Source organism: Bactrocera latifrons, unplaced genomic scaffold (genome assembly GCF_001853355.1).
Source record: "Bactrocera latifrons isolate USDA-ARS-PBARC rearing strain unplaced genomic scaffold, ASM185335v1 scaffold_100, whole genome shotgun sequence".
Lineage (NCBI taxonomy): Eukaryota > Metazoa > Arthropoda > Insecta > Diptera > Tephritidae > Bactrocera > Bactrocera latifrons.
This window is the reverse complement of record NW_017534409.1, coordinates 1007324-1020615: the sequence shown is the minus strand read 5'-3', so window position 1 is coordinate 1020615 and position 13292 is coordinate 1007324.

Genomic DNA, 13292 nt, shown 5'->3' with positions numbered 1-13292 from the left:
TTAACTTAACTTAACTTAACTTAACTTAACTCAACTTAACTTAACTTAACCTAACTTAACTTAACTTAAATTAACTTAACTTACGCCAACACGATCATTTTCAAACACTGTTTCATCAAATTTTTCGAATGTTTTTGGGTTAAATTTGACCAGATGCAAAAAGAGAGTAGGAGGCGCTCAATCTTCTCTGCCATGTTATGCTCGAGCAATACTTTAAATATTGATATCACCGTCACTTTATAAAATATAACGAACTCAATGCTCATCAAGTTTCTGTAGAGTAAACTTGACCGCTCGGCAGTCAACATGAGCTAATCTCTGAATACCGAAAGTTTCTGAGAAACGTAAAGGAACATTAGGAATATAAATAGTCATTTTAATTGGAACACAAGTAATCATAACTAAACTTCGTAAACTGGTCCGCGTAGCTGAAGTTCTAGTCAATTTTAATGAACGTTGTAGGTTATAAGGTAGTGTGTGAGTATGTCGCTTGATGGGTCGTGGGCTTAAATCTAGATTGCATTAAAGTAACTTCCGATTAACTCGGAAATTTCGTACAGTTAAGCAGACCCTAAGTTTGAAGCACATGCTCAAATGTTGGCTAGTTTAGAAAATATACCCATACCAAGTAACATTCCAGTAATTATTTTCGATTGGCAAATACTTTCTTACTCATTGAATGTCATTGATCATACCCAATCCACTAAGTATTTCAGCAAAGTACTTGAGAGCTTTTTAAGCACTTACTCTACTTCCTACCACTGTATACCATTTCCATATACATTGGAACAAATGCAATCACTTGAAGCGCTATTTAGAACGCACCTGAGTAAATCAATTGATGCGATTCGACGAATTTCACGCGATGAATGTGTAACGTCTTATGTCTTGTCTCGTCTCACTCTTTGGGTAGAACAGGAAATGTTTTGTATGCAACACAGCTCACAAGTTATTGATCAAACGAGCTGCTTAATCGTCCAACCGTCCACTTATCCAACTGCCACGCATTTGCCACGGTCATACGTCTGCCCACACGTTGCACGGCTTGCACGAGACCGTGGTACAAAGCACATACTTAGGTACGCCCGCAAATGATGTGGTAAATGCCAGGCGGATGGGCTGCCACACATTCTAGCCAGCTTTCAATATTTACTGCCACAACAAGTGGGCAACGCGAACACACACATGCCTGAGCTGAGTGATGAACAGTCCAATAAGACGAATAGTGTGACGAACCTGCAGCCAACCAAGCCAAGGGGCTGTTGCAGTTCACACAACTAACAGACATTACTTTGATTCCATAGCGCGTAGGCAATTTGTTGATCCGCTTCGCTGTACAACCCCGAGCGTCGTGGCACCACCAAAAAAGAAACTATACAAAAGCACATTCATTTGTCGCTTTATGCTTGCTGTTGTTGTTGCCGCTGATCTTCGCTGCAGTTTGATCAGGGTTTTGTGATCTTGACGCTTTTATAAGGCAGTTATGCGCATTGCGTCTGTCTGCCTTGGGATTTATTTAAGACCTGATTAACATTTTGTCGGCGATTTGACAACATCCCGCGCTCGATCGTCGAACACTCGTCCGATGTGTTCTGCATTTGGTGTGAACTTTTCCACAGATTCTCAAGCGCTGATTGAATTGAAACCCCTTTCAGTTGTGCTGTGCATTTCATTGGAAATATTGTTGTTGTTACAGACATATTTTAACGGACGGTCGCTGTTGATCGCGCCTCCGCATAGTTTGGCTTGTTTTGCGCGTCGCGCTGCCAGACGATTTATTTAATAGTCCTTGCCAGCGTTGTTCCGCCGAGTTTTCGGTCTGTCTGTCTGCATATATGTGCATGTGTGTGGGGCTCAATTGACACCTGCATTACTGGTTTGCCGTCTCGATTTGTAAAAGCGCCTCAGCTGTGCGGATCATTGCGTTCGTCAGGCTTAACCGTCGCTTTTGGTTGAGTCATCGTTGCCTACACAGCAATCGCTCGCCTGCCGGCGTTTACCTGCCTACAGGCCCGCCTTAGTCCAGCGCCTTTCTTTGCTGCTCACATTCTTGCCACAACGGGCTCAAAATGCTCGGTCACTTTTTCCATGGGCTTATCGGTGCCTTGCTACGTTCACACGATCACTTGTTTGTCCATCCGTCAGCCACTTTGATTTTTGTTCGTTTTCGTTTTCGTTTTTGTTGTTGTTATTCTTATTTTTTTGTGTATGGGTATTTAGTAAATGAAATACCAGGATTTCAATTCATTTCAAGGCATTTTACTCGGCTCAAAACATTCTGGATTTTGTTGCCGTTGTTGCTCTTTTATTATTATTCATTTTGGTTTTTGTTGCTGTTGTTGGTGATTGATGTTCTCATATGCTTAACGACGGCACACAAGTGCGCAACTTACGCGTTCACCGATCGCGGTAATCTGTGCAACGTCAGCGTCGCCAAGCGTCCGTCCGGCAGGTAGCGTCTCCAAACGCGTTTCTTAGTCGTTCTTCTGGCTACTTGCCGCACGACCAGAATACATTTCTCATTCCGTCAAGTGAGTAATTTTTGTTTTATTGATTTTTCGCCTTACCTTCGCCTCTTGCATTCAATGTGTGCGTGTTTATTCGTATGTGTGACGTTGTTGTTTTCTTGTAGTTCAACCGCATTGTTGTCCCATGACGTGTTTCGATTTGTTAATGCGTTTCGCTGCACACAATTAAATGACCCATTCCTTTCGCCTCCTCGGGCTCCCGTTCCCTGCCGAACGATCGCGCATAATTTCTTGTTATTGTTGTGTTTGTGGGTGTGCCTGTTTCCTGCTCACCACTAATTGTCTTGCTGGCTCACCTTTCGATTAATGCATTTTCGTAATTATCCGCTGATTATTTTGGTTTTATGGACCTCTTTACATATCAATATTTATCCTTGTTTGTGTGCGATTGGTATTGACAGAATTTAAGAGGCTAAAAACAAATATTTTTTGTAATTAGTTGTTTCCGTCAAGGAACCGAAGAATTCAAGTGGATGTTTCAGAAATCGAATATTTTCCCTGTGGACCATATACGCCACTTAAATTTCCAAGTGGAATGTAGTTCAGATCCCCCTCAACTAGTTCTTAAGCCCGTAACTGAACTTCTGGTATACCTAACAGGGCTTCACTTCCATTATATCATGACATGATCGACTTCGATTATTCTTCTTACAGTTAAAACCAATATTTAGTTGTTTTCGCTTAGGCTCTTCCAAGTCTACTGTATCAGCTTTTATCTATTCCAATTTTAGTGACAATGCCAGAGAGTAGTATGCCTTTTTAATGTGGAATCACCAATTACTATTCCACTTGTATTCAGAAAGAAAGAGAGAGAGAGAGAGAGAGCAGAGGCTAAGTAGTTTTCGCTCACCCCCCTTATAGTTCAGACCTTGCAACTTCTGTCTACGATTTGTTCCGGCCAAGATAGGGGACCCTCATTGGAATAATGCCCACATCAGATCAGAGTATCAAACATTTACATGATTATTTCTTGGTCGGCTTGATAACTCAGCTCTTTGGGATGGAATACAAAAATTGCCAGAAAGAGAAAAAAATGTTATGCATTCAGATGCGCCATACTTTGAGTAAAACTTTTAATTGACATAGTTCAGCGAATTAAGAGATAGCGGCTACGCTGACTAGGGCATGTGGCCGAATGGATGAAAACGCTCCAGCTCTGAAATTTCACGCAGTACACGCCGGGAACAGCAGAGCAAGACCTCCACTCCGTTTCAAAGACCAGGAGGAGAAGGACGTGGCTACAGTTGGAATCTCCAAGCCAAAAGGTAGAACGACTGACTCGCTGTTGTAATCTCGCCTATAAGCGCGTAAGAAGCATAGGAAGAAGAAGTGTATTCGAATTCTTCATGACTCACTGAAGGAAAAAGGGTCAGTGTACTTCAGGAAATACTTATTAATATTTCTGGAAGGCATATTTCTCATAAAAATCCCTACGCTAGAACCTCTATAGTTACTCGGTATGCTTCTGGAAACATCAAGGTCGGTTAGCTAAGATAGTAGGTAGGTATAATATGGTGTAAAGACTTGTAGCTTACTATCTGTTTAATACATTAATACCCTAAGCCTAATAGGTCTCTAAACTTATCCCGTAAAAACTCAAGAGTTATTCTGGAATGCCCCTCAAAAGCAATATTCAGTTTCACTGTTACGGGTTATTGACAAAATACAAAAAGATCAGGTAAATCCGGAAAAATTTTCATCCAACTATTTTTCGATTTCTTGAATGAAGCTGTATTTGAATGTGACAATGTAACATTACCTTTTAATTACCGTAAGTTCCAGTTCCATGCCAAGGCATAGCCTCCGACCTAATGAGCTCGCGCTTCCAATAAGTTTATGCATAAATCAAGCTAATAAATACTATTAATTTCCTCATGAATGTTTATGTAAATAAGGATGGAAGAACAGTTAGTTATTATACGCTAAATTAAGCAAAGATTAACTTTTTATAGCGCGACACGGACAGTTACATCGTCTGTAAGCCGGTGAGTCTATGGCGAGTGGCGTATGTTAATGAGTCAGCGCTGACCAGCCATATTTGCGAGCCGCGTCAACGCTCAACGTCATCCTGCTTCGCCGCCAGTGATCTTGAACACGTCTGTCTACAGCTGTGGGCGGCAATGACAAAGCATAAATTACAGTTTTGCATTGCATGCAAATGTCTGGACAGCGTATGGATGTATCTCGCTCTATCTATGTGTCTAGGTATGTGCTTGACCATAATCGAGGTGTGCAAATTTCAAGATCACATCGGCATCTTAACGAGTTTAGTGCTGTTTATGTTTGTACGAGTGTGTGATCGTAGATTTTAAATGCTAACCAAGTAATAATAAAAGCTTTTAAGCACTTGACTATGTATGAAGAGATATTTTATTACCGTTAAGGTTTCCTAAGCAAATCTTTGTTTGTGAATAGTGTTTATGTAATGTTTGTATAGCAGTCTATATCAATGCGAGATATCATAAAATTCCTTCCACTTTCCTAGTTAGCGAACATATGAACATTATACAATTGGGCTTCCAGAGCGTTACGTAACTTTGAAATAAAAATGACCTAAACTTACTCGAAGAATGGAGTATTTATGTGATGGACGGCTCCAGAAAACCATGCTTGAAATGGCATCAGATATCTTTCTGATAAGACTGGTATGGGTGTCAGGCCACAGGAAACTGTTAATGTGATGAGCTAGCAAGGAATGGAACCCTAGAACCGCTATCGGTAGAATGGGAGCGGATCGGGGCTCCGTTATCCTCGTGTGTTCTACTACAAGACATCTGAGCTTCGTGGTAGCTTGGCCAGCACTGGGCCACAAATTGTTCATGAACAATCGTATTCATCCAAATTGACAGTTTGGTGTGGTTTTTGGTCTTCTGGTCTGGGGGAATCATCGGTCCGTACTTCTTTCGAATTGATGCCACCAGCTTCACCAGCCATTAATGTCAATGGAAACTGATATAGATCGTTGTTAACCAACCTTTTATGGCCGCAATTAGAAGAAGTCGATCTTGACAACAGTTAGTTCCAACAAAACGGGATGACGTGCCACACAGCACGTGGTAACAACCAAATTATTGCGACAAAAGTTTGGAGAATCGATTATTTCAAGAATTTGTTCCTCCGAAAAGTTGGGTTTTAACACAATTAGACTACTCTTTGTGGTGTTATTTGAAGTCTTCTGGTCTTTAGCAATAAACCAAAATCTCTTCAGCTTTAGATGTCAATATTGAACGTGCTATTCATGACTTGACTTGGTGGAAAAAGTAATTGAAAAATCTGCAAAAGAGGCCATTTGAATATACATATATGCAGCACTTTTTTGCATCGATTGCACTTCATATTGAATGAAATAAACATTTCCTTAACAATTAGTGATGTCTTTTAAGAAATTATATCAGTCTTATGGGAAAAAACGTTACTTAGGTTTCAAGATCTCTCGAAGTAATATAAAATGTATTTGGATTAGTGGAAAGTGTCGCCTGGAACAAATCACTTCACTACTATTGGCAGCTAGATCACAAAGGTATCGATGGCAATGAGATAGTGAACGAGTTTAGCAAGCGTCGTGTACATTGGTAAACCCATGCATTGCCTTTACGACATTGATCTATCGGGATATGAAATTGCAAAAGTAATCTGCCAGGGGTGGGAACACGATAGGAAAACTCACTGATCTGCTGGCGGCGCCCTTATGCATAATGGGGCTGAGATGAAGGGCAAGAAGGCTGCAATGAATGTCAAGAGCAAAGCACCAGTTAAACAATGGAGCAACTCTTGTGCACTTGTCCCGCATTGATAAAGCAACGCTTTAAGCATTTGATGGACACGCAGTATCGTTACTGAGGCCATAGAGACTATTGAAATTCAAATCAAACGCTGGCATTCTGAAAGATGACTACTTCTCTTGAACTACGTCATAGGAATCTATCTGGTATCGCTAAAGATCAAGACTGGTTTATGAGTGTCTCACTGGCCTACAGGGCTAACCTAACGTAATCGAGTCAAATTATGTCTAATCATCTAATGGGTTGAAAATGAAGCTATGCACCACAAAACTTGAGGAAACCCTCGCGACCCAATTATTGCGTTAGTAGTACCCCAGTAAAATTAGATATAATAATGATTCATATTATTCGTCTCTTGACAAAGTCGTCTTAATTATAAATATACTTACATGATTTAACAAAACTCCGCATAGCACAGCACAACGTAACATAGCATTACATAAAATTACGTAACATAACATATGGCAACATAACTTATTATTGCACAACATGACTCGGCATAACTTACCATTATATATCATTATATAACTTAACATAGAATAACATAATGCAACATACCATTAATAGAGCCTAACATAACATAGGAGTACAAAACCTAAGTCAACATAATGTAGTAATATAATAGTAAAACAGGAAAACATTGCAGAGCATAGCATAACGTAACACGAAATAGCCCAACATAATCTAGCATAATATAACATAGCATAGCGTAGCTTAGCATAACATGCACTATATATCGTCACTTGTGAATGTTGAATAAAATTCATAAATTTAGAGTTAGATAATGCACATAAAAATCATAATTTTGAAATATTTTTACTGACAAATTTTGAAAAAATTTTTTCCAGCTAAGCTCAAAAAATATGTAAACATCCAAAACCTCGATATATTTGTAGACCGCATCTTAACCCTCCACAAAATTCCACCGTTACATTCACTCACTAGCGCACAGCTGCATCACTTCTAAGCCATCAAGTCCAGCGTTTCGCCCACAAAAACCAACAACAGCAACAAGCTAAACTAGCAATACATTCATTAAGAAATGAAAAGAGTTGAGAAATGTTTGCCGAACAAATGAATGAACAATGCAAGACATTGTGGCATGCACACCTGCAACATTTGCGCTAAATACATAAAAAGCAAGACGGACGAAGCACACACACAGCCACACAAGCACATATGTACATGTAAACACAGCGCAGGTAAGGCACACATTCGAAAAAATCACTCAAAGTAAACTTCCGCTCTTCGTTGATGGCGGTTGGTGGTTGTGGCCGCGGTTGTGTGGCGAACATAAATTTCGAGATCAGCTTTGGACAGCCGCGTCGAATCTTGCTAAGCCACACACAAGTTTGCAGCCACAAACGGACGCAGAGAAGTCACATCAACAACAACAATGGCAACAACACACCAATACTGCTGCTGTTGTTGTTGATGGGGCGGGTGTGCTTGTGATTTGTTTTCAACGCATTTGTTGTCCGTTTTTATTGTCTGTTTATGGGTCTAGGGAATGCTGTAAGCCGCTTTTATTACGCCACTGCGACATAAGTTTTCCTTGTGGCAACAGCTTAGCACAAACATACAAACGAGCACACTTAAGTGCTGGCTAACAGCTAACAGCTGTGTCGCGCTTTTAGCTGGAACCGCAGATAAACGAGAAAAATAGTAAACAAGCAGGTAGCAGCAGTGCTCTTCCAAGTTGTTTCTCGGTTGACTCAGACTTTGTTGACTATATGTTGCAAGCAGATGCTGAAATTCTATGTCACATCTGCAACTGAAGCTACAACTTTTGCTAATAGTAAGACAATTTTTATATACACATGTATGTGTTGTTCTAGAAACATACTACAAATCTAACCGATATTATTTGAAATGATCATTTAATAAACGCTGCTTTTAGGACCTATACACAATATTTTTGAAATTGAAAAAGTAAAGGACTTTGTATATTTCGGGGCAAGCATAAACTCCACCAAAGATCGCAGAATAACTCTTGCCAATAGGTAAGATTTTGAGGTCGGTATTCAACTGAAAAGCAGATTCCGTTCCTGACGAACAAATTTTACACTCTCCTTTCGTCCCCTTATACGGCACAAACAAATGGACGATGACGAGCACTGAAGAAAAAGACATGGAGCATTCGAGAGAACTATTTTCGGCAAGGCTTTGGAGCTGTCCGCGTGAGCGATGAATATTTACGAAGATGAAACCAGGTCCAACGATTGCGCTGTTGAAGCTATTCGTAGACATTGAAGATGATGCTCCAGGTACAACTGGCATTATCTCGCAAGGTATAGAGACAACTGAGGAAATGTTTTGTGTTCCTAGCCCAAACCAAACTAACTCATGGTTGAAGTGAAAGAGAAGACAAAAAAGTTCGCAAGACTTATGAAATTTTGTGTTTAAACGAGATTTCGCAACATATTGCCAGCAGAGTCGGCTTTATCTCAGGAATAACGCTGCAAATGCTGGTTTCCAAGTAGTCTGAGGTACTAGTTGGTTTATCAGCACAGGCCAAGATTTGACGAACTCTACAAAAGATTGTATAATAGAGTCGAAACAATAATTCTCTTAAAGGTTTGGATGCGTCGGCAGACAGCCACTTTCCACTTAAAGTTGAAATATGTTACATTTCTTTATGGCATAAAGTTAATATACCGCAAAACTTTAGACTTCCTTCAAAAAAATGAGCACAGTAAGGATTAAGAGTTTCCCCTTTCAATTCAAGTCATTCAAAGTAAACCCAAAGTACCAGGTAATTTCTGAAGGAGTAATTTGAAAATTTAATACGTACATTAACCCTGTAGTCAATGTCGTTTGACAGATTTGATTTATTTAGTCATTTTACAAAAAGTCATCTCACAAAAACCACGTGGTCTATGAAATATTGGCCTTAAGAAAGCTGACGGCTCGACGGGTGTTGTGTTTTCTCATAACGGAAAACCACTACGACTCTGTGACGCTTCACAACAGTAAAGAGTTCCTGAGCCGCGTCTAAGAAGTTTCTGTGTCATTTTGAGAACGTCAACGAAACACGGATCCACTGATGTAAATCAGGAAATAAATGATCGTCAAAAACGTGGATTTAACGCAGTAAAACTAAAGAAAATAAATACTGTCCAATCGGCGCGAAGAACCATGACCACCGTTGAAATTCACAAGGCGGATTCGTCCATCGTCCATACTATCCACCGTCTTCTTCAGATTTGGCAATGCGTAAATTCCTTTTTTTTTTCTATGCTTGAAAACCAATGCATTGTCTCTGCGATGATTTGCACAAGATCATCTACTTGTGAGCAAAACTTCAAAATTCATGTCTTCAACGATAGATCGGAAAATGCTTATGAGGTTGCCGGATCGCGAAAACTGCGGAAAATGTCAACAGCAAACCATATATTGTGGACTTGTCTCACTTCGGCAAGGCAACAATTTAAGCATTTCGCTATGAGACACTCGAAGAGTTATCGTTAGAGATCTTCATGGACTTGGTAACGGAACTCCATCTGGTATCGCAAAGAACTAAAACTGATCTGTGCCTTCTTCATTAGGATGCCAGACTAAGCTAAATTTGAAAAAGTCTTTCACTGGGCGGAAATTTAATTCGAATGAAAAGTTTGTCATAGACATTCAGACATCCAGCTCCTTTACTTGGTCAAAACTTCATCTTAAAAACAAGAAAAAGTTTTAACTTCATTTTGCACCGTACCTATAATATCCTCCACAAATACAAAATATTCAGGAACTTAAATTTGATCGGTCAGTTTGTATGGTAGTTAGATGCTATAGTGATCTAATATCGGCAGTTCTGACAAATGTACGCACTCAAAATTTCAAATCGATATGAGTTACTAGTTCAGACAGACGGACGGCGGAAGGGCAGACGGCCATAAATCGACTCAACTCATCATGTTGATGATTTATATATATTTTTTAACTTCGTGGCAAACTTGTTATAGCTTATTCAGGGTATAAAAATGTGGCAACTCAATTGAAAGTGAGACAATTTCAATGAAAACACAAATTCGCAATGTTCGCAAATATATATTGAATCAGAAGAGTATACACTGTTTCTTTCTCAAAAAATATTATTCACCAAAAAATAAGTAAATATGCGATGAAACTAAAGCGCCAAACAAAGAAGCTAACGTCACGAACATTCAAAGCAAGTTCGTCGCTTAAGTCTTTCGTCAGTTCGCTGGCGCAGCGCTTCGCATTGGCTGGCCTTCCGCGCACAAACATATATTTAAGAATGCTTTTATAAGCCTATATGTAAACACGCACATCCAGCGCAGCCGCACTCATCCGCTGGCATTTACATACACACATCTCATGTATAAACGTGTGTGAGTTTGTTTGTGCGCGTTTTGAACACCTGCAAGAGATTTGTGCTCGAAGTTAAAATGTTAAATATCCCGACTGCGGCTTAGCACTTTTTTCGGCGGCGGCGGTTATATGAAATAAAACTTTAAGCTGTGCGCTGCATGCTATGTTGTGACTTGTTTGTTACAACAACAGTAACAACAACTGAAAAAAACACCGCATCATTCACTCGCTGGCATTTTGCGGCTGTGGCTGCGGCTGCGCGGCTGTCATGGCCAAAGTCACTCTTGCCGGTTGGCAGCTTTCCAGCCGCCGTAAAGACCTTGAGACAATTTTTAGGTATGTTAGTTGAATTTAGCTTTTGTTGTTGCTTTCTTGGTTTCCTGTGTTTTATGCGTTCGATCTTCAGCTCTTTAATGCCTAGACTTTAGCGCATCCATTTTATCTTCTTCATTTTCATTAATGATGAGTGTCAAGTTGTATTTAATCGCTTTCAGCTAGTTTGTGTGGAACAAATGGTGGACCTGTTTAAGTTCAAATCTAAGCCTCAGGTGCGCGGCTAATAAAAATTCGTTGAATTGTGGAAAGTGTTTCTGTGTGTGCTGCTGGGTCTCATTTCGTGTTAGGTGGCCATCTGTGTGGTCGAGTCAATTGCTTTTATTTCTATTACTTTCTTTTGTGATGCAAAGCAGTTTTGGCCGCGGTAAGCCGAAGTGGTTAAGTGAAAAGTTTACTTTTTGATAATTCCAATCGCTCGTGCGGTCAAAGCGGCAGCGCGCCGGGGTGAAGTGCTTTATTATTTTCCAATAAACTCGAACTATTTACTCCATTGCTATTGTTATCATATCGCTGTGTTCGGCTTGGGTGGTTCTTTTTGCTTTTATTTGTATTTTTAGTTTATCCCTTCTTTTTTGTTAACTAAAGTATATTGAATTTTTTTCCGATTAACCTTTTTTGTTGTTTATTTATTACTTCAATTGATTATTTTCTTTATCATTTAATACAGCTTACGTGGGTTGATATTTTCAATTAAAAGCCATCTTTAGATTTGATTAAATACTTCTTTGTATTTATCTAGTTTTGTTAGAATGCAGATTTTTAAGTTACTAGAAACATTGTGTGCTTGTTGGTAAAAGTTAGAATTTTGTATCAGAAATTATTATTTCTAAGGTCGACATCTATGAGCATTTATATTTTATATTATATGCACTAAAATTTTCTTTTACCTTCTTTATAATGAATCCTCTTGTGATATAAATACCTCTAACTTTTTCGAAGTTGGTCCCTTCAATTAGTTTGTTATTTTATGGTTAGCAGGGTATATTGTTGAGCTTGTACCGCGGAGACTCTATAAAGTATGTATATATAGCATGTACATGTGTAAGAGATCAGTGTAAAGAGCTGAGCCGATTAGCTGTACCCCCCTGTCTATATATATCTGTCTCTGTACGCAAACTAGTTACTTAGTTCTTGAGACGTCCTTTTCTTCTCAGAACACACTTTACAAATTCGCGGATTAAAATGAAGATGAACATCGCTTTATAATTTTCTGTGCTATAAGAAAAACGCAGCCATTTTATCATTCCCCTTGCTTTTAATTAAATTTTTTTTCAAAATCAGTTATTCTTATCAAAAAATATTTACCTTCTTAACCTTATATTATATTATATAACTGAACTGTGTAAAACATATTTCTTATGATACTTTTATATACATATAATACAAAGAATATGCGAATTCAGTATAATACGTAGGATGCCTTATTGCACAATTTATAATCATCGAAAATCGCTTTATAGTGTTTCCAAATATTCTCCATTGAGATATCTACATGTTTTCATGCGTCTAAACCAATGGTCGGAGAAGTTTTACCGCTCTGATTGAGGTATATTTTGGAGATACCTCAATCTGAACGTCTACACCGCCTCCTCAGATATCAAAAAACTTTGTTATAATTACGTTTATAGTTTATTTTTTTTCGCACGGAAATAAAAGGAAGTCATTCGGGGTCCAGCCCCATGGATGGCTCATCAAATTGATGTTTTGAGTGCTCAAAAGTGCAGTTTTTTCAATCCAAGTGTGCAAGCTAGCATTACCGTGAAGAAGAGTAATGCAACTTCGGCGATTGGTTTTCCTAATTTCACGAAAGATAACTGACACCAAAATTTTTATGCACCACTCATAATTTACTATTCTGCCCTGTTCTAGTAGAATGGTTGCGATATGTCCAGTTTTCCCAAACAACATTTGCTTGAAGGTACTTCGTACGCGAACAATTTTTGTTTTAATTGGCTCATCTTGAAATACCCATACAGTCAGCTGCTGTTTATTTTCAGGTTCATACGTATAAATCGACAATTAATCACCTGCCACGTTGTCTTTCGGGGCGCCGCTATCGTAATTTTTAACATTTCCCTCGACCAATCGACAAGAACTGTTTTCTGAGCTAACGGCAAATAGTGAGGTCCAAGAACAAATGTTTTTTACCATCAAATATTCATATAATATTGAATGTAATGACTACAGTTGTCTCAATATCACGGTAGATCAGATGACGATCTAGTAATATCACTTTGCGCACAGCGTGAATAGATTTCGAAACAACAACAAATTTTGGACGGCCTTCACGAAATTTGCCTTGATCTACCACCTATGTTTGGAT